At 40.7% G+C, this 21,787-nt stretch overlaps 1 long non-coding RNA gene across 1 annotated transcript; it reads right to left on the reverse strand.

Moving 5' to 3' along the window:
* LOC120559849 lies at positions 1–17,388 on the reverse strand. Its single transcript, XR_005639374.1, has 3 exons — positions 17,342–17,388; positions 9,006–9,057; positions 1–1,304 (listed from the first exon to the last, which is right to left on the reverse strand). It is a non-coding gene; the product is annotated as an uncharacterized LOC120559849 (long non-coding RNA).
* Between the last annotated feature and the right edge of the window lie 4,399 nt (positions 17,389–21,787).

Raw genomic sequence — 21,787 nt, forward strand, 5'->3', positions numbered from 1 at the left:
GCTTGTATCCAGTGGACGCGCCAACAGTTTTGTTGTCATTACTTAGAATTCCTCATGGGGGTGGCAGAAACTGGGCACAGTTTAACATTAATACTCACTTCACTCATCATTAAGCTGTGTGTACTATTTGTCAAGGGGTTGGAACATTTGGATAAACACCTTAATAGTATTTGAGTATTATGTTCAAAGGAAGCAGTTAGAGTCCCGCCTGTGCTGACGCATGTGTCCACCAGCATGTAGAACACTTTTTACCTCTTTGCAAATACAAAAATGTAATAGCTGAAATCTGAAAAAAGAGCTTCCTCAACAAATCAGGGCTAAAAGATAGCCTCCTGCCTTTTTCTTTTACACCCCTGTTCCTCATTGTTCGCCAGCCTCCCAGTGTAGCAATTCACAGAGACACTTGTTTTAATCACCTTGTAATATGGCCTCAGTTCAGCTACTTCCTTCTCCTCTTACTCATTCCCCTCTCTGCGACATTTAATTCATCCTCAATGCATCGATTTAAGATCAAGAGAACAGACGGCTTCTAACGACTCCCCCAAAATTATTCATATGTTTATTGAGAGGCTTGTAAAGCTCACTCAGACAGCCCCACTGCCACACCATCGCCCCCATCTTCCCATTCCACACTCGGCCATAAATTCCTTCAAGGTTTCAAGACAGGTGATTTAAATGATTTATGTCTTCCCTTACTTACACATTGCTTTAGTTCTTCTTGTTAATGTAAAACACTGTGGTGTACCCTGGCACTTTGCTGATTGGAGATTCACTTCTGCTGAATACCTTTGCTGTGGCCGGGTGTGTGGGTTAGATTTTACCATTTGCTAATTGGCAACCGGATATCTGCAAACTTTAAGAAGGATGCGTGTGTCCCATTTGCATGATCATGGCATTTGATATCTGTGAAGGGAAAAAAAGACATGGAATTATGAAAAGCCTTTGGTCATGGCTTAAATGTCATGCTGTATGTATTGATGATGATATGGAACGCAAGGACACATTGCCACAGTAGTGCAGTAGCAGTGAGCGTGGCACACAGTAACGTAACAGTAGTTTTGTCCTTTTTCTCTCTAGTACTTCCCATCCTGGATGACCTCAGGGCTCCCTTTGTATTTGTCTCACATAGGGTCCAGTTGTCGGAAGGACGGCGAACATACGGTAATGATGCCCAGACAGGGTTTGGTAAGTGGTCAGACAGCTGCGAACTGCAAAGCAGATGGACTGATGTACCCTTTACTGAGCTGAATGTCATTGGCTGGCATTTCCCACCATGCCTCATGGATAAGACTGCTGAAAATGGCCTAGAGCAAGAAGGAAAAGGCCCACCTCAGTCCAGCAATGTACAGGGAAAGAAATGCTCGGGGTTGTGATCAGATGGTTAAAATGTACAGTATATCAATTACATTAGACACTTATCATGCATTTCTACAGAACAAGTTTGGAATCAAACTGTTGGATATGTTGGAGAAGAAAGGCTGCTAAAAGAAAAATATCTTTTAATGTGACAAATTAAGCACTGAAGCGCAGTTGATGGCTGTTTGTGCTCTACGTGTGGAATGGAAGTATGTTTCGTAGTATGTAGGTTTGTTTATTTCATCCAGTCAGTTGTGGTTGGTTGCTGCTACCCCCAAATTCAAAACGTAATGCCAATGCATCCATTAGATGTTGAAGTATTAGATAGGATTACTGAAAACCTTTACCTGCTGGTGGTGGTAGAGAAGTCAGGACATTATCAAAGTCAGTAGTATTCATCCTCAGTTCCAATTGATCCAATACTGTAGTTGCTGAGTAATTTAATTTTAATTTTATACTTTTTATTGATCCCCAGTGGGGAAATTACAATTGTTTCACTCTGTTGTTACAACACACCACACGCAGGCCTGAAATACACACACCTACTCAGGTCCTATACATGCACAAATGGAGAGATGTCAGAGTGAGGGGGCTGCGACTGCTGGGTAGGCGCCCCGAGCAGTTGGGGGGGTTCGGTGCCTTGCTCAAGAGCACCTCAGTAGTGCCCAGGAGGTGAACTGGCACCTCTCCAGCTCCCTACGGACATAGCTACTGCCACCCGGTCTGGACCAGTAGTGCACAAATGGTGGACCGACCTACCGACACATGGCAACGATTGAGGTATGAAGTCCTTATAACGCATTGGATCCCCTCAAGCTTGTGTTGGAACCCAACCTGGGCGACTCCTTAAACAAAGGAAAGGCCTAACAGAGGGGCCGTCCACACGGAAATGTTTTTTTGTGCAAACGCACATGTTTTGCATCGGTTGCGCCGACCGTCCAGGCGAATCCTGCAAATGCACTGCCTGAAAACGCACTTTTTTGAAACCAGGTCTCAGGGTGAAAAAATCCGAAAACGGCTCTCGTTTGGCTTCGTATGGATGGTGAATACGGATCCGTATCGATGATGTCATCGCCACACCCCTCTTTTACACCCTCTCCCACAGCCGCTGACGCACACAACTATGGTGAAGCTAAGCGAGCACATCCCATCTCCATGTTCAAACCAGCTCACTTCATCTAAATACTGTGTCTCTGCTCCCTGACCCTTCCCTCAGGATTCTACACAAGATATATTGCTGACGTTATGTAGCTAACGTTAAACATCGCTAAAGTAGCTGACCGCTAAAGTAGCTGACCGCTAAAGTAGCTGACCGCTCCAGCAGCGAAGTAACGTTAACGTTAGCTGCTATGGCTATCTGTTTATAAAGTGGAAGTAGATAACTTATCAACTAGCTAGCTAATCTGTCTGCTTATCAACTCCTTGAACGGATTATAGTAACCTTTACCACGGCTTATTGTAGAAAGGCTACTGCAAGAAAAACGTATAGATTATTAAAAAGACATCATTCATGGATCATTGATGTTTGTTTGACTGCTGATGTTAGAGCTAGCGAACGTTAGCGCGCTAACGTTAGCGCGCTGCAATCATCCAAAATAAAAAGCAATCCAACAGCACATTATACAACGTAAACAAAGACACATTTTCTTGCGGCGGCCTTTATAAAATGAGCAGTGGTGAAAGTTATTATAGTCCACGGATGTATTAAGAGAAAATGATAATCTAGCTAGTCATGTTATGATGGGAAGTGGAAGTGACTATGCTCTTCTTCTCCGTTTTTTGGTGAATTTCTGTAGCAGAAACAGCGCCGCCTATAGGCCTGGCATATGAAGTAGCGTATTGAGTCATTTACAAGTGGATTCGTTTGGATGCAACTATTCTTGAAACGAATCCAGGGAAGATGGGTAAAAAAAAAGATCATTTTGGTACGTTTGGACGGGGCCAGAGAGACACAGTCTGGACAAAGCAAAAAGGTGTCAAAAACTCCAGACTTTATCTTTTAATCTCTGACTTTATCTCTGTCTCTTTGTCTCATCTGAATGTTACTGTTAAGTTTGAATTCAGATCCTGGCTTCCCATTGGACAAGACTCACGGAAACTCCAGGGAGTCACGCTGATGTCACCCAGGAGATAAACGACTGGCGTACCCTTCTGGCTTTGTCTTTTCCACTGCTACGAGTTGCTGAAGGAGGCACATTCCTGTCAAATGTTTGTGCGACAATTAGAAGTTCTTCCCATTGCTGGACATTTCGTTTTTTTTGTGCTCATTGTAACACATTTTGGATACTGAGAAATGGCTGCGCAATCAGTAATTTCACTTGGCCTGCAGAAGAGAGATACGGATTCCCCGTCTCTCCACCCAGGCGTCTCAGCTGTTTCTTTTGCTGCCACACAAGGAGCAGCTTTCCGTCATTGTCCAGCTGGTTCTGGGCAGAGAGTCATGAATTAGTGTGTTTTTGTAGGCTCTGTTGCTGTGTAAGTCTTTTGTATTAAGGTGAATCGGACTGCTGCCTCCTGGTTAATTACACTCACACATACTGTACAAACCCTTACTGACATTCACACGTTCTTTTAATGCACAGATAGTGTGCTAGTGTAAGCCCGCTTAGCTACATGTCATCTTGGTGCTATGTCCATCATTTGTACCTCACGTCTGCGACACAAGCTAAGTTCACCCAAAGATTCTCAACTCTTGCGTTCTCCCCCGCCATCTTGAACTCTTGCGTGGCGTAGCCACTCGAGTGGTCACGTTGCCATCTTGCTCTCCCTCTTTCTCCTTCCCCTCCCTCACACACACACACACACATGCCACACTCTTGCTTGTTTGCCTTTATGCTTGTAGTTGTAGATGGATAATGGATGTTTATTGATCGAAGCATTATTAGAGGTCCCATGGCATGAAAATTTCACTTTATGAGGTTTTTTAACATTAATATGAGTTCCCCCAGCCTACCTATGGTCCCCCAGTGGCTAGAAATGGCGATAGGTGTAAACCGAGCCCTGGGTATCCTGCTCTGCCTTTAAGAAAATGAAATCTCAGATGGGCCGATCTGGAAATCTGCTCCTTATGAGGTCATAAGGAGCAAGGTTACCTCCCCTTTCTCTGCTTTTCCTGCGCAGAGAATTTGGCCAACCTATGAGAAAGAGGCATCATGGCTTTCAAATGAGCAAAGTGGCAGTTGGTCAAGGCCACACACCCCACCCTCCACCTTGCGCCCCCTCTCTCCTCCTCAATAGCTACAGACACAGAAATGGCACATACTAAGGAAAGCTCATTGTGGGACTGGCCTTAGTGGCTGTAATTCTGCAAAAAACCAAGGCTGAATTTCGGGAAAGAGACTTCAAATACAGTATTAGGGGACCACTAAGGTCTATATAAAAGCATCCAAAGAGTACCATGCCATGGGACCTTTAATTGATATTGCCAAAGTAAAAAAGAAATCTTTATTGTACCCTTTCAAAGAGCAGTTGTCTGTAATCATTTGTGTATGTGTTGTAACAACAGCTGGTTGTGGCGGGTCAGTGCTCGGATTCACTCCTTCACTGTTCACCTTATAGAAGTGAGATGTGAGACAATAAATTTTTAGGTGAACAAACCAACGTTTTGAATATATCAATATTCATAACTTTATTAATATTGATGAAATACCTCTGATAATTGCCAATACACCTGTTTCTCCCAAATTCTAATACTTGCTTGCTCTTGCAGACTAAAGGCACATCACAGTATGCATGACTAAACTCTGCCAGGGACAAGTCTGGTGGGTGGACATTTAAAATTCAGAACTTCTCTTTGCCTATTTTTGTATGGCTTCAGTAACTGACTGAGGTGGTGGTAAGTGGGATTCCCAAACCCAAGCTTTAAAATGCTCCTCCAACAACCATTGACTAAAAAAAAACAAAAAAACAATTGACTCTGAATCAATAAACTCTACCTTCTCTAATTCAAAACTTTTAAGCCAATGACGAGCGAAATAACGCCACCTGCAAGGCCTTTCTGTAACCCAGAAAAACAAAAGTGTTTATAACAACGAGTAGTGGAGGAATGATAAGGTCTAAGTGTTTTTTATCCCCCTCCCTTCTTTAATTTGGAGACTGCCGTCGGCAGTGGCAATAACTGTAGATTAGCAGTAGGGGGATTTCTCTGGGGAGAGAGGCTACAGAGGAAATCGTTCCAGGCCGTTCCTCAGCAAATGTTTTTCTTTCCAAAGGCCAGCTCTTTCTGCTTCATTGTCTTTGCAGCCCCCGTATTTCCCCCAGTTTTACGGCTCTTCTGAGGGACAATTTGTGTGTTGGGCCCTGGTTTTATTTGTTGGTGCTTGGCGAAGGGTAGGAGAGGATGTTAAATGAAACCCATTAATCACCTCACAGGCTATAAGAGATAATTGTGAAGGGAGAGCAAGAAAGACATTGAGAGAGGGAGAATGAGTGAGCTGGAAAGAAGAGGTAAGCGAGGGAAAACAGTTGAGGGAGAGCAAACAAAATAAATCAGGAAGTGTGGTGAGGGGATTCTTACATATAACAGTCTTTGCCTTCAATTTCCTCACTCATTCTTTCTCCCACAGCGCTGGGAGTGGGTTGATTGAGTGCAGCAGAAAAGTGAAATATTGGAGTAAATATGTTACTTTTTGAGCCCCCATGCCGCTCAATTGATGGCGCCTCGTACCATTTGTTTAAATAACATAGCTGCATTGAACCTAAATTTAGAGCCAACTGACATGGCACAGACATGTACTTTATGAATGAATTGTGAATCTGTGGACTCACTCTGAAACAAAGCAGCAATAAACATGTCACCTGCTGTGAATGATACGGTTACTCTTTGCGACAATCAATCACAATTATGGTCTAACAGTTATAACTCACTACATTATATTATTTTTAATGTAATGTTTATTTATAAATGTAATAGAAATGCAGAATGCCATACTTTGTACACACATTGTAGACACATGTAAAGAGTATTTATGTTGGCAGATGTAGATGATTATTTTGCAATATAGTAAATGACAAACAAAAATCAATGAAATCAGAAGATGACCAAATTGAAGCTGATTTGAGGGCAGGGGTTTTCATCCTGGTATGAATCATGTTTTATCCCAGTGACGGGGAAGTGAACGGGTCATGCTGGAGACCTTGAATGAAATGGAAATGGCTGATTTCTCAAATTATCTCATCCTGCCCACTCTCGCTGAACTTTTGATGAACTAAACATTTAATTTACGTAATTAGGCACCACTGCTGACAGCCGTCCACACAGTTCACTAGATTAGTTCCAATACATGGCTGGCTTCAAATCACACAAGTTTTTAGTGTCGCACAGAAACTACTGTTGCGTTGTGTTCAACTTTCCATGTTTCTGTATTTGTTTGGGGTATTGTACTTGCAGTGTGTTAAATAATTAAATTAATTATCTTTTTCTTTCATTGTATATGATTTCCTAAGTTTCAGTTCATTAAAGGGGAACACAGCCTAATTTGGCGATGTGTTATGTCCATGTTATGTCCATGTTATAGGGAAGTTCAATCAATATGAGCTACGTCAAGTAAAAAGTCTGCAACTGCTCCAATTAAAGGATGACTGATATAGTTGACCCACAGAATGTTTGTTTTCCTTTTGTATACCCAAATTACCTTAATTCTATAAGTAGAAGTAGTGTTCTGAGTTTTGAAACAGAAAAATGTCCCCATGTACTCACAACATTCCCCTGGGTGATCTCAGTGTCATCTATAACATCTTTCCCAATTCAGTGTCTATGAAGCAGACTGACGCTGTTTGAGCTAGGAGTCAGAGCTGAAGTTAGCATGCTAGCGTAGAAAGTAAAACATTGAGCGTACCACTGGATGATTGTAAAATCTTTGTAAATACAATTACGTGGCAAACTAGTGTTTGCAATTTCAACAGTGAACTTTAGCTAACCAGCTTATGTGAATGACGTTAGCTACGTATTTTAACATTGTTGGTTGCCTGTGCAACAGATATACCATAAAACCCACTCCACATCATAAAAGTCTAAAGATTCCTCCATGCTTCAAAGGCTTAAGCAGTGTCCACCTTTTCTGCCTGAGGCTCTATGCACCTGAGACAAACAGGATGGATAGCTCAGGGGGCCTGAGAGTGTGGACCATTTCCAGAATAAACCCAGACAGGGCCAGGCCAGGCCAGGCCAGGCCAGGCCAGCCCTGTCTGTTTAGAACATTTTAAATTGTAGCAGCAATTAAAATAATCAGACCCACTTACTTGGCAGCTCTTGCAGTAAAGGCCACTGATAACGCAAGTCCATGTTGTGCAAAGAGCCAGTAAAATATTGCTAATTGCACCTTTGATAATTGTACTGAATATATTGGGTAGCTCTTTTTGTGTGTCAGAACTGAATATCCAGCCTCTTTATTCTCTCTCTGCTCTCTTAATGAGGACAAGCTCATCTACTGACCCCATGCACACTGCTTACTTCCTACAGTACAAGACAACGTATTCAATACATTGTCGATCTGGTTTAATCTTCAGGTTGCTTGACTGGTGTTGATCATTCTGCATATGAGTCAATGGCAGTGTTTTTTGGTGATATAAGAGTCTCCCACTTGCTGTGCATTGTGTCAGTGCTTAGCATAGATAAAACACACACATTTGATTCAGACAGAGATGTTTCACAACAGAAGTAGAAGGCTGTCAGTGGCTGCCAAACTTTTGCAATGGTATATGCAAATGTACTGATGAGCTAGATGGAGAGAGGTGGGAATTATCTCGAAATGCAACACTGAAGCAAAATAAGTGTGAACTGTCACAACTTGCTCGAAAAGTCCCTGTTCTCATGTTACTCCCATCATTCAAATTGGCTAGAGCCTCGCGGTTTTCTGCCACTTTTATGGTGTCTATTTATTGTTGGCTGTTGAATCATTTTACTTATCCACCTTCTATATATGTAGCTTCATTCACTCTAATGCCTTTGATTTAAGGCCCAATTAACAAGAAAGCACTGCAGTTGCTTGTTTATGTCATCATCATGATGCATTGACTTTAGGCTCAATAGGATTTTACTGTTTCCTCATAATGTACATAGTTCAGAAGCACATTGCATTCTGCAAACCAAGACCAAACTACGGACCTATTTATATGCAATGAGATCTGTATCTTAAAATTATGAGATAAGGTTTCAAAAAAAAATTCTTTAGTGAATACAATGCACATGTGACGTAGTACAGTGTGAGACTGTGTATTTTCTATTTTATTTTTACAATATTTACTGCAATTAACTACAATATGTATGTTTCTGATACAGTTCTATTGACTATTGGCGCATCACACCTGCTTAAACCAGATTTTAAATAGATGTGTCATCATTACTTAATTACACAACATAAATGAGTATACAATGTTCATAAAGGATGTGTCCGTATTACAACGTCAGACTTATTTTTGCAGTTTTGGACGTCTTCATAATAACATCATACTCACCAAATTCACTAATACATTAATAATTGCATAGGAAAAATGTGAGCCCTTTGCCATTTTATTTAGGCTAGTAATTGAGTGAGTGGGAAATTTCTCAACATAGTGCCCTCAAAAATTCCCAGATGCGACAAAGGCCAGACCATTCTGCTAACAATCCCACAATGCAATGCCTCACATTTTATAGATGGGAAACTTACTGTTGTGCGACTCCTGTCAGTGATGATGACTCCGAACAGAGATTGTCCTTCCCTGAAAAATGAAAACATAGGTTGTTGGTCAAGCAACTTATTACGACCCATTCAGTAGTTTGTTAGGCGGCGACCTCTAGTGACGGAGTAATTATGATGGTAGCAAAGCAGGAAGTTGTGCAATGTGGATTTAAGACTGAGAAAGTCTGTTTAAGGTGGGTGTGGGTGGTGGATGGGTCAAACACAGGACTTTGACCCAGCCGACTGCTGTCCGTGTTCTGTTTGAAACTTCAAGTCAACATTGAGTTTTTGTAACTTTACATGACAAATGTAACATTCTACGTCACATTTTATTACGTCATGTAGTTGCGTATGTAAGTGAAGTAACATAAGATATATACTGATTTTAACCTAAACCACGATCTTTTCCTCAATCTAACCTATGTACTTTGTTGCCTAAACCTAACCAATCTGCGACTGCTTCACAACGTTAACCATGTGTTTAAAAACTGTGACTGTTACGTTAGATATGAGGACGTGTTGATCACCGGCAGTGGCACTAATTTAAGAAACGCTTCTGTGGGTTGCATTAGGGTGGGAACAATCGACAATGTGGTCGTACTTGTTGCCGAATCTCAATTTGGCGCCCACTAAAGAGTTATATAGAAATTGGTCTGTCCATGACTTTCCACATCTGGGATTGCTTCGTTGCCGACGGAAATTCTGCCAGATTTCACTCTTTTCGGCCAGATGTCGTTTACCTTCTTGCTTTCTTTGTGTTGGAATTTTATACTCCGTTGGATTTAAGAGGACTGTGGTTAACTGCTCCTCAGATCTCTGCAGGGTAAATCCAGACAGCTAGCTAGACTATCTGTCCAATATGAGTTTTCTATTGCACGACTAAAACAACCTTTGAATGTACACATGTTCCACCAAAACAAGTTCCTTCCCGAGGCTATTTTGCAGCGGCACTGTTGCTCTGCCCGGTGCTTGGCGTCGCCCATGACGATTGTGATTGGTTTAAAGAAATGCCAATAAACCAGAGCACGTTTTTCTCCCCAGTATATAGTGCAAAGTATACCATTGTGTATAGTATAGACTAATGAGTTGTCAGGTGTGTTATTCGGTCTTGCTGTGTTGGTGATCGATCTAAGAAGATAACCCCCAAAAAACAGTAGCCTGCTTATTACCCAGAGGCCAGATTCACTGAAATGTTGGGTTTCATTTGCATAAACTGGCAACTAAAACCGAAAAAGTTCTGACTCCTCGCTTTTTAATATCTAAATAAGTATTCAGTGTTTGCAGAGCAGCACCACACTGTATATTAGCATGACACATCTCAGAGATTTGTTTCTAGATGTTTTGGCTCTGGGGGAGTTTTTGGAGACATACTTAGAAATACTGATTGGGCATCCAGAGGCAATCAGAATATGATTTCAATTTATTTCAGTTCTGTGGTATTTCACTTAAAATTCTCATGCCTCCTGTAAGGCTATGGCAGTGGCTCATTTTAACATTTACATCACGTGTTTTGTGAAAGGCCGAAAGCTGTGATTAAATTCGCTCATTACCATTGGTCTATGACTGAGTACCACACCGTTATTTTGCACAGGTCAGGCAGCCTGGGAGCAATATTCTTAAAAGAATAATGTCTGTTGTGTGCTCATTAAGACGACAGACATCACCATTTGCCCACTTTTAGAATTGTAAAGACTTTCTTGAGGGGCACAGGATCAAAAGCACATTAAAAGAACACTCTGCCGGTGCCAGCCTTTTAAGTAATAGCCAGGGCTTTAAAGGAACCCAGCCGCAGGTCTCAACAAGGATCATACTGAACTGCAGTTAGACATACAAGCTGCTTTCTATGCATGTTAGTTGATTTAGTTTCACTGGGGCACACTAATGCACTTGTCATTAATGTTTGGCTTTAATTGGATATGCTGTCTTCCCTACACCATGCGATGGACATAGAATGCAGAAGTGAGTTTTCCACGGCACCAACTTTGAGTGTGGATAAAATTCTAAATGAAAGAGGAGGCAATTATAATCTATATAGCTGCAACTTGCTTTAATTGCAAAATGTATGAAACTGTCTTTGGGGTGTCAATTATCTGGACATTAAAGATAAAGAATCTTATTTTTTAGTTGATATGTAACACATCATGTAAACCAAAGCAGTAAGGGTTAGGTTTTACTTGAAAATAACTAAATTTAGTTCCTACATCGGGCAGTCTGACCTTATGAAACAGCCACTCTTAAAGGTCCTATGACATGCTGCTTTTTGGATGCTTTTATATAGGCCTCAGTGGTCCCCTAATACTGTATCTGAAGTCTCTTTCCCGAAATTCCGCCTTGGTGCAGAATTACAGCCACTAGAGCCAGTCCCACAATGAGCTTTCCTTAGTATGTGCCATTTCTGTTTCTGTACCTTTAAATGCTATTGAGGAGGAGAGAGGGGGGCAAGGTGTAGGGAGGGGGTGTGGCCTTGACCAACTGCCATGCTTCGCTCCTTTGCAACCCATGATGTATCTCTCTTTCTCATGGGTGGGCCAAATTCTCTGGGCAGGCAAAGCAGAGAAAGAGGAGGTAACCTTTCCCCTTATGACGTCGTAAAGATTCCAGATCGGCCCATCTAAACTTTCATTTTCTCAAAGGCAGAGCAGGATACCCAGGGCTCGGTTTACACCTATCGACATTTCTAGCCACTGGGGGCCATAGGCAGGCTAGGGGAACTCATATTAATGTTACAAAACCTTATAAGTGACATTTCATGCAATGGGACCTTTAAAGGTGATATCGTTTAAATACGGGGATAAAAATGCAAACTTTCGGACTGTCTCTCACTGTACTTACTAAAGTACAAGGGAACAACAAGGCCACATTACTACAAGAAGTGCAGATGTGAAAGACATGTTAGGGGTTGATAAACCAGGTAAATACCTTATTTAGGTAATGGTGACCAAAAGTTCAAAATGAGACGTTGTCATAAAATTTAACTACTCTTTAAAGATGGCAATGCGGGTTCGTCCATCCCTGGGCCAAAGTAAAATATATTGACAACCACTGCCAAGATCAACATTAAATGTGGTTGTGGTCCCTAGTGGATGATTACAAATGATTTTGGTGATCCCCTGACCTTTTATTGAGGCCCTGTCAAATCAAAATATACACCAACCATGAAGAAACATCAACATACAATGGCCATATCAGTTTTTATATCCAGAGGGAGCACAGTTTGTCTTTTATCCATACATTTCAGTGAACGTCTGTCTCTCTTCAGATTCCCATTCTATCTAAGTGCAGATCTCTGTCATTTTGACCACAAAGACAGGGAACTTCAGGTTTATCGCCCTATCTGTCTAAGAGCTGCCTTGCAGTTCAACCTCTGAATGATGCTTTAGACAAGAACCTGTTGGCAGTAAACCAGTAAAGCTGGCTGGCAGATGTATCACCGTCATGACCTTGTGGTGCCGCAAATCATGGGCGTGGTGGCAACACCAGATATTTCATTGTGGCAAGAAGACATTCGATTTATCACGTGCTGTACGATTCAAACCTCATCTAATAGTGGGAGGAAAACCCCACTTTCACTGTCAGTGCCACCGCACATTTAACTCAAGTCTCATCCATATACTGTAATCACTCGCCTTACCCCCACACACACACACACACACACACCCAACCCATGTCTATTTAACTCTATCTCGTTTTCTAACTCCTCCATTGACACAGAGGTTAAAGCCATCAGCTGAAAATATATGAGCCGCCATAGAGCAAGGTATACAGCATGAGCTTGGTTCAATAATCAATCTCCAGTGTTATCAGAGTAAGAGTTGCACTGGTCTTGGGTGGAATTAGTTGGCAGGCTCTCTGTATGCTGGAAGCATACACAAGTGTTGTACAGAGCTCAGTGGCTTGGAAAAAAAGAGTTCAGCCTCATTGGAATAGCAGGTTTCTGGTCAGAGCAGCCGGATATTCCCACAAGTTGAGAAACCAACGTCGCTTTCTGTTTCTAACCACAGAACTACAAAAAGCTTCCTCAATCAAAATCCAGCCCGACCCTACCCGAGCCCGTGCATGTTGTGTCCGAGCCCGGCCCTGCCCGGCCCGACACATTAAATGTAATTATGAGCCCGATCCCGATTTAAACCCGACATTTTTTAATACGTGGGCCGTTATAACTGACGTTCTCAACTACAATTCTGAGTTGTTTGAGCTGCAGAAATCTGTTTAGAAGGGGTATGCTTGGAGAAGTAACAAAAGAGGACATTGAAGGCTGGCTATCATCTTTTCTGCCATGGCAAGCCTGCTTCGTGTGTCTGTTCATCGTCCCCGTTTTTTTGCTGTCATAGGCGAGCAGCGTGCCACACTTAATGCACTCAACAAAGCCAACACATATGTGGGTCGGGTCGGGTCCAGTTCGGGCTCGGGCAGAGAATCTAAACTCTACTTTGGGCCCAAACTAAACGCCACTTAATTTCAAAAGCATCCTGTTAGGTGTTTTGAATGTTGAGCTGAGTTTGCTTGTGTTTACTTATTAGAAAAAGAGAATATAGTCAGTTATACTCAACGCGTACAGTATGCTAGCAGCATATGATACATTGACATATGAGTGCTTTAAGCCTATTGCAACATGTTTACAGTGACAATGCTAACATACGTACTACCGGCACATATGGGTACTTTGCTAAAACTCAACTTTTGGGGGATAGAAAACAGACGATCCCATAGAAGTCAATGCAATTTGACGTGTGTTTGGATCATAATTTTGACAAATGTGTGTGGATTTTTTTCTTGTTAAACAGATGGTTTGTTTTATACACATGTCTAATGTTTATTGTGTGACTTTGCCTGAACCTGAGCGTTCACGATACCTGGAGCCAAAGTCCATCTATCAGGATCTATTTTAGGACATGGCAAGAGGACAAATCGAAGACCAGAGTTTTTGGATGTATTGCTGGTGCAACAAACTACTCAGCAACTTTTTGGCATAGTTATTAATTTAAAACAGTTTGTGATCACACTTCGAATAGGAAATTGTGAAAAAAGCCTAGTACCAAACATAAAGTACATCCGAGACTGATGGGAATGTCGTTAGTTTTGCTGGTATTTAGAAACCAAAGTATTGGACAAATGAAAACTTTGACTTTATGATGTTGATAGAGGAAATGTAAAGGGGTCACCAAAGTTAATACAATTCATCCGGTGGGGAAAATGAATGTCGGTACCCAATTTAATGGCGATCCATCCAATAGTTGTCAAGAAATTTCACCAAAAACCTCAAATGTAAACCCTTGGTGTTGAGCAGGTTGCACTTAAAGTACTTATAGAACTTTCTCCCTAAAAACAGCTGCCTGCTGCATCTGGAATCAACATTGAGAGCATTAAGAGTGAACCAAACGCTAAATCTGCATTCTGGAAAACCAAAACAATCAGCTAAAAGACACTATGAATGCCGTAAAGAGCTGAGGGGAATGGCAGAGTTGCTTGATAATTCTCTGTTATCACTACAAGTGATACCTTTCACATACACATAGTTATTTGATCAATTGTTAATATAATAATTTTGATTACAGCAGCTTTAAAGCTAATGTCCTCCCTTTAAATACTTCACATCACTGTGTGTTTTTAAATATCTTGATTGATACTTAATGTTTATGATACTGTCATTTATAATTATGGTCTTTGAAGTACCACATATCATAATAATATCACTTAATGGTACCTTCTGACGAGTTGATATATTATGTATTCACCAACAGCTTGTGATATTGTGAATCAACAAAAGACAGCAATTTTATCTGATTTCCGTCAAAACCCTGTTAGTCTGCCTCTCTCCAAGTCTGTCTGAAGTAGCTTCAACTTGTTTTCTGTTGCTACAATGAAAAGATGTCAATGCATTTAGGAAGTCTTCAAACATTTGATCAAACATTGTTATCGTTTGCTGACAGAAAAATTCTCAAAAACTATCTCTGAAGTTATATTTCTGTCTCTGTCTCCTTTGTTTGGAGTGGCTGATGTTGTGTATAATTTTTGGCTGATGAGGGAAGTTAGATCTGGGGTAAGGTAGCTCCAAAAGCTCTACCTAAACCATGCTGGAATATTCACAAGTGTGGAGGTAATTCCTTCTGCAGTGTAGGCATGTAATAGTAACACTCATCTAATGGGCTGCAGTTGAGTAAAGTATTTTAAATCCTGTATTGCTGGATTTTTGCTGGTGTGTTTCTGTGTAATTAATTGCATCTTTGCGTCCTGGTGCAAATGCACAAGATATAAACACAATGGGGTTCTGCTTGTTAAAACAAAGCTCCATTGGCTACTACTGGTTAAAGCTCCACAAGGTACCTTTAGCTGTATGCAGACACTGTAGCTTTCCCTTGTACTGTATTTTCCATGTATGATACTCAATGTCAACATGATCAAATGAACCAAAATTAAATGTATAAACCAAATTTTGCAGCATGTATTAATGTCAAGCTGCCACCCAGACTAGTTTATAAAATTAGATACAAAATATGTCCCTGTTCTGTTTAACATCTTCAAACCTGAGCTTCACTTGGATCTTTTGTAGGTTAAAAGTTTATTAAAATACTCCATATACTCCATACTGCCATATTTTAGTTAAGGTTAGAATAATGTAACTGAAATGGAAGTCTCCATCTGTCTGTCCTTGTCCATTGTCTCGAGAATCATTGAGAGGGGACCCCTTATTAACTGTTACACCACCAAACTGCATGCTGGGTACGGCTCGCTCTCCGTCACTCGCTACAGTACATTCAAGAACAGATGAAGAAATAGAGACCGGAGATGTTACATTGTAGCAAACTCAAACATTTCAAGCATCAGCGATGAAACTTTCGTAAAGAACGCTTTTGTTCCAGGAAATGGCCTGATCCCTGAGCTGTTAGCAAATAACTTGACGCAACTATGTCATGACAGGTGTTATGCTCACGATCCAAGGAAGCACAGTGTCGAGTGTGAAATTGTTCAGATGAGCGGTTCTCGTGAAAGCTGCAAGCAGCGCTACCCAAAGCCAAGCAATTGGCCCTTTCCCAACAGACGTTGGGCACTGCACACGGGTTTCCTAAATCTGAAGAGTGTGCTGTTCCTTCCAGCCAACTAAGTACTTAAATAACAACTGGGCCAAATTTGAAAAAAACTGCTTGGCAACCATGGTGATTTTTTATATACAAAAGTTGCAATGATGTCAGACCGTGGCTTTATGTTAGACTTGATATATTGTACTTTAAGAGGTTGGAATAAACTCTCCTGGATAACAGATGCAAGTTATGTCTGTTTTAACACATTTATATTCTGCCCTAGCAACATATCATATAGCTTGCACAATGGTAATTCCCCCAGGTTATTGGTGTTGGCGGTTCATTCCAAATTGATTTTGTTCTCTTTTCATATTAAAAGATAAATGATTTGACTCTCTCAAACGATGGCAAAAGCAGAGCCGGAGGTGTTTTAATGGACACCTTCTTCATCCGCGGCTTTGTCAATAGTCCACGTAAACACTCAGACAACAAATCTCTGTGTACACTCTGTCTCCCCTGCCAGCTGAACGCTGCAAACAGACCAAACAGAAGGTCATGATAATATACCTCAAGTCGTATCCGTTATTTTCTGTCGAGCTGATACCCAGGGGCGATTCTAGGATTTAACCTTTTGGGGGGCTCAGCTCCTAATGAAAAGTTGATTGCAGTTAAGCTAGGGGGGTCCGGAGACATGCCCCTGTAAGATTTTTTTTTTTTTTTAAACCCTTAAATCATGGCTTCTGGTGAGTTTTGGGGAAAGAAATTGACAGATTGGGACATTATGATAAACTATCAACAGATTCAAGGCATCTGCTGTGAAAAAAGGTGGAAAAGCATGATTATTGTAGCACACATACCCAGGGGTGTTGGACTGGGGGGAAAAAGGGGACTGAGTACCCAGGGCCCTCATGTGAGGAGGGCCCAAAAAGATGCTAGAATTAATAGCTGTGGATGAGTGGCCCATAGAAAATACCTTTCTACACGGCCCAGAATTTTGAGTTACACCCCTGCACATACCTTGAACTGGTAAAATAAGCCTTAACATATTTTTAGACAGGATTATTCATGTTTTTTTTGCTGTTAATTTTCATCTTTTTAATTTACATCATTGATAGAAACTGATATGGTTATACAGCTAAATTATGAATAATCTAATCTAATAATGCCTCTGAACCAGATTTGGAAAATCCAACATCTATTTTTCTTAAGAGTCTTCCATGAAATGCATATGTAAATATAATGTGAATGGAATCTTTTAAGTGTTTTAAGTATTTTTGCCCGTATAATATATGTCCACTTTCTCACCTGGTTCTTCCAGGTCCCTCTCTTTGTCCACTCTCTCTCCATCCTTCTCTCTCTCGCTCCATCCTCCTCTCTCCCTCTATTCCTCTCCCTCCGTCATATCACTGACAATCACATACAAAACATTTTGTAATCAACTAGAAAATAATCTTCAAATAAAAGAGAAAACAAAACACAGTAGTCCTACTATATATATATATATATATATATATATATATATATATATATATATATATATATATATATATATATATTGTCTTATAGGCTACCTTGCCATTTTCTCACCTTGTTCATCTTGCTCTCTCTGCCCTTCTCCCTCTCTATTCTCTTCACTCCTTTGTGCTGTCAACCAGAAGGCAAATGCAATCAACCAATCAACAGAGAATGTATGTGTAGGCTACCAAAGGTTATAAATTCACCTATTTACAACATATGTGAATATGGGGTTGCTGTTCAGTGCAGTGGGATAATGTTAAAGACTTATCTTATACTTTCTCACCTTAATCTGGCTGTTTTCTTAAAAAAAGAAAAAAAAGAAACGTATATCCATCTATGTGGAAACAGACTGTGGGTCAGGGTTTGTTGTTCCAGTGTTTCAGTTCTGATATGAATTAGTCTAATGATCCGTCAGGTCAAATTATTTATTTTTCATTGGCATTGACAGTTAAAAATAAGAAATCTCTGATAGGGAGGTAACGGCAGTGGCGGCGCTAGGGTATTTTTAGCGGTGCTCATGCCGTTACAGCAGGCTAGCACACTTTAAAAACTTGTTGTAGGCTACTCCTAAGCTAGCTATATTTGCCTTCAGTTAGCAATTTCGCACAACAAAATTGGACTCTGTGGTGAATAAGCTAGGCTAATTCAGATATAATTGCCATCATTGTGATCAGGGATCACAGATTGGTTCCACAAATACTACACCTGTAGCCTACTTAACATGGTCATTTGATTAGATTTAATTTTCACTCCATTAGCCATACCTTTTCAGTGGTTGAAAGTAGCCATACTCTGACGACCGTTCCCCAAAGTTATCTGCGCAGACTGAACAGTAGGCTGTGGCGCCTTCATTCAGGGAATCGCAGATAGGCTGTTGACTTTAGGCTACAACTGAGCTGAGCCTGTCGTCATGTATCTTATTCCATCGCTAAAATCAGGTTTGCAAAAGTAATAAGGTTTGAGCACTAAACAGCTGATACCCATTGTTGTTTGTAGTGACGTCTCGGGCAAGTTGGCATGTTGACATGCCCTGAAATTACCTTTGTCAAGTTTGTGCCCGCTTTCAGCTTGTTTAGATGATTTCGCTTTTGTTATTGCAAAAAACAGGAATCAGTAAAAGAATGTCTTGGGGAAATTTTACAGGATCAAGAGAACACCATGTGCTAACAACTTCCCTGTGTTTGGGGGGAAGAATAAAATCTAATTAGCCAATACAGATCCTGCAGTAGCACTACCTGCTTCTAAGAGGACAGGAATGATCAAACAAAGACAGAAATGGCACTCTGAAGCCCACATTTCTTGTCTGGTTAATTAGAAAAATGTGTCTCCTGTTCAAATAATCTGCACTACTAAGACCAGTAATACAGAGAGGCAAAGACTTCAGACAGGGATTTTGCTATAACAGTAATTGTTGATCGCAACTGGGTTATATTTCATGGTATTCATCACTTTCTTTAAATTTAAGAAAATGTTTATTTATTTAAAAACTCGATTAATCTGTTTGAGGGCAATAAAGTTCATCTTGGTACTTTTACTTTAACAGAGGTGTCAAGTAACCAAGTACAAATACTTTGTTACCTTACTTAAGTAGAAATTTTGGGTATCTATACTTTACTGGAGTAATTATTTTACAGCAGACTTTTTACTTCCACTCCTTACATTTTCACGCAATTATCTGTACTTTCTACTCCTTACATTTTAAAAATAGCCTGTTACTCCTATTTCAGTTTGGCTTGTTTTCATTCCGGCTTGTCATCGTTCAAAAACACACACACACACACACACACACACACACACACACACACACACACACACACACACACACACACACACACATACACACACACACAAAAACTATCCAGATAAATCGCGCGCCATCTGGAGACTGAATCTGATTGTGGTTGGATGAGAAGTATAAACATATACCATTCCGACACCATATTGGTCTATACGCATCCATCGCACCTGCGCACAGACCCGTGCTAATACGGCACCTACGACCGTTATCTACCAGACCGAATAGCAACGCGGATTTCGGTGCCTTATTTAGGTGCTACTGAAATGCCTGTGCTTCTCTCTGATGCTCAAAACGGACGTTAGAGGGAACTGAAACATCGCAGCGCGGACGCTAGTTAACACTACACTCAAGAGCAGATAATGTTAGCCTACCGTTAGCTAGCAGCTGGAGTAAACACGGTTAAAATGCTGACAGCTAAACGGTGTAAAAGTGTGTGTCTGTAGTTCACTGGAGAGGATTCTAACACCAGACTGTAGCTGCCGTTGTCTGAAAAACACAGACTCAGAGATGTGTCACCTTTTCAGCCCTTCTGAGTTTGCAGGTATGATTTTAATATAACATTATTTTTAGTCATTATGGCCTTTAGAAAAAAAAAAAAAAGTTTCTGGAGGTGGGGTAGTGCACTATAGGCCCCTGTGGGGTGGGCTAAGCTTTTGTCCTTAATGGCATTTTTTTCCCCTTACATTACTTTTACTTTTATACTTTAAGTAATTTTGAAACCAGTACTTTTACACTTTTACCTGAGTAAAACGCTTGAGTTCATACTTCAACTTCTACAGAAGTCTTTTCAAACCCTAGTATCTATACTTCTACTTGAGTAATGAATGTGAATACTTTTGACACCTCTGTACTTTAATATATTGCCACTGTAAAATAATGGGGTTTTTTCTGCATTTGAGGAATATACTGTAATAAAGTATATCTTATAACCCTTTCACATAGAGGGCTCAACCAGGGATGACTGTTTTTGAAAGGGTTAATTGCTATTAAAAATTTCAATTGATTGACAGCCCTAATTACTATACTTAAGTTCAATTTTAAAGAAACATCTTGAGTACTATATTGTCTTTTTATTTACAGCTATAGAGTTGTGAAGTAGGGATCCAACCATTATAGATTTTGTTGGTACGATTATAGTCTGAAGAATAATCATGGTTTCACGATTGTCACGATTATGCATTAATTAAGTTGGCAACAGTGTTGTCCTTAAGAAAAAGTTGGTCCTTTTAAGTTGGAGGAGCTTCTGTCACAGGGAGATGTGCATGTGCAGCATGTTGCCAGGGATGAAATGCGATGAAGAAATTTGTTTGCAGCCTTACGTCCCATAGGGGATAATAATAACTTAAGTTAAGTTAAATTATGTTAAGTGGTAACATCAGTGACATGTTTGAGCTGTGCAGAGTTTTGACTCGTCGAACGTAACGCTATCGTCAGCTAGCAGCATGGGTTTGAATCCAGGTTGTTCTGGGCCTTTCTGTGTGTAGTTTGTAGGTTCTCCCCATGTTTGCGTGGGTTTCCTCCGGCTGCTCCGGTTTCCCCACCATCAAAAAACATGTACTAGGTTCTCCAGTCAGATCTGGAGTTGGTCCCCAGGCGAAGAAAGGTGTAAATGGCTGCCCACTGCTCTCTTGAGGGATGGGTTAAATGCAGAGAATGAATTTCGCTACATGTACGTGCATGTGACAATGAAGTACCTTTACGTTGTTAGCTAACTGGTAACATTGACAAGCTAACAAACACTTAACAACGTTAATAAACAAAGTCGCTAGCAAGCTTACCAACTTGGGTTGAATTCCCCGTTGAAGCTTCAGCCATTGTGAGGTCAGGGGCTGGCTCTGCTCTCTGTCTTCCTGGTATTTGCTTACTTGATGTAACATAAAAAAAACGAATTGCAGCCGTAAGTTATCCCACCCCGGGACACCATTATACACATCAGACGCCGGTCACCCGGGTATTGACTGTCAGTCAATACCCGGGTAATCGGGCGCCTTGATGTGCCGTTTATGTTCTCAACGCAAGGAGTTTAATAAGAACTGCACACACTGCTACACATAATGTGCAGTCAGTTAACAGTTGTAGAGGAGCCTTTCCGATTAATTAGCTGTGACATTTTAAAGCGTGGTTAATGGTGAAATCGGTTAATCGCTGCATCCCTATTGTGAAGTGGGCGGTATCGCTTGACTTTTGGAACTGCGGTCACCCAAAATAGCACCTCACACATCGCAACTCTATAGTTACTATAAAGATTTTACATATACTGTTAAACATTAAATAACCCACTCTATACTAAATGTTACTTATATGTTAATGCATCAGTAATAACAATAAACATTAGGATAATAATATTAGCACTGAGTGAGGCCTGTTGGGCTCCATTATTGTGGTATAGTATTTTTTGTTTTAGATACTTTAAGTACGAAGGTTTTGCTGGTAGT

Source organism: Perca fluviatilis, chromosome 5, assembly GCF_010015445.1.
Source record: "Perca fluviatilis chromosome 5, GENO_Pfluv_1.0, whole genome shotgun sequence".
Lineage (NCBI taxonomy): Eukaryota > Metazoa > Chordata > Actinopteri > Perciformes > Percidae > Perca > Perca fluviatilis.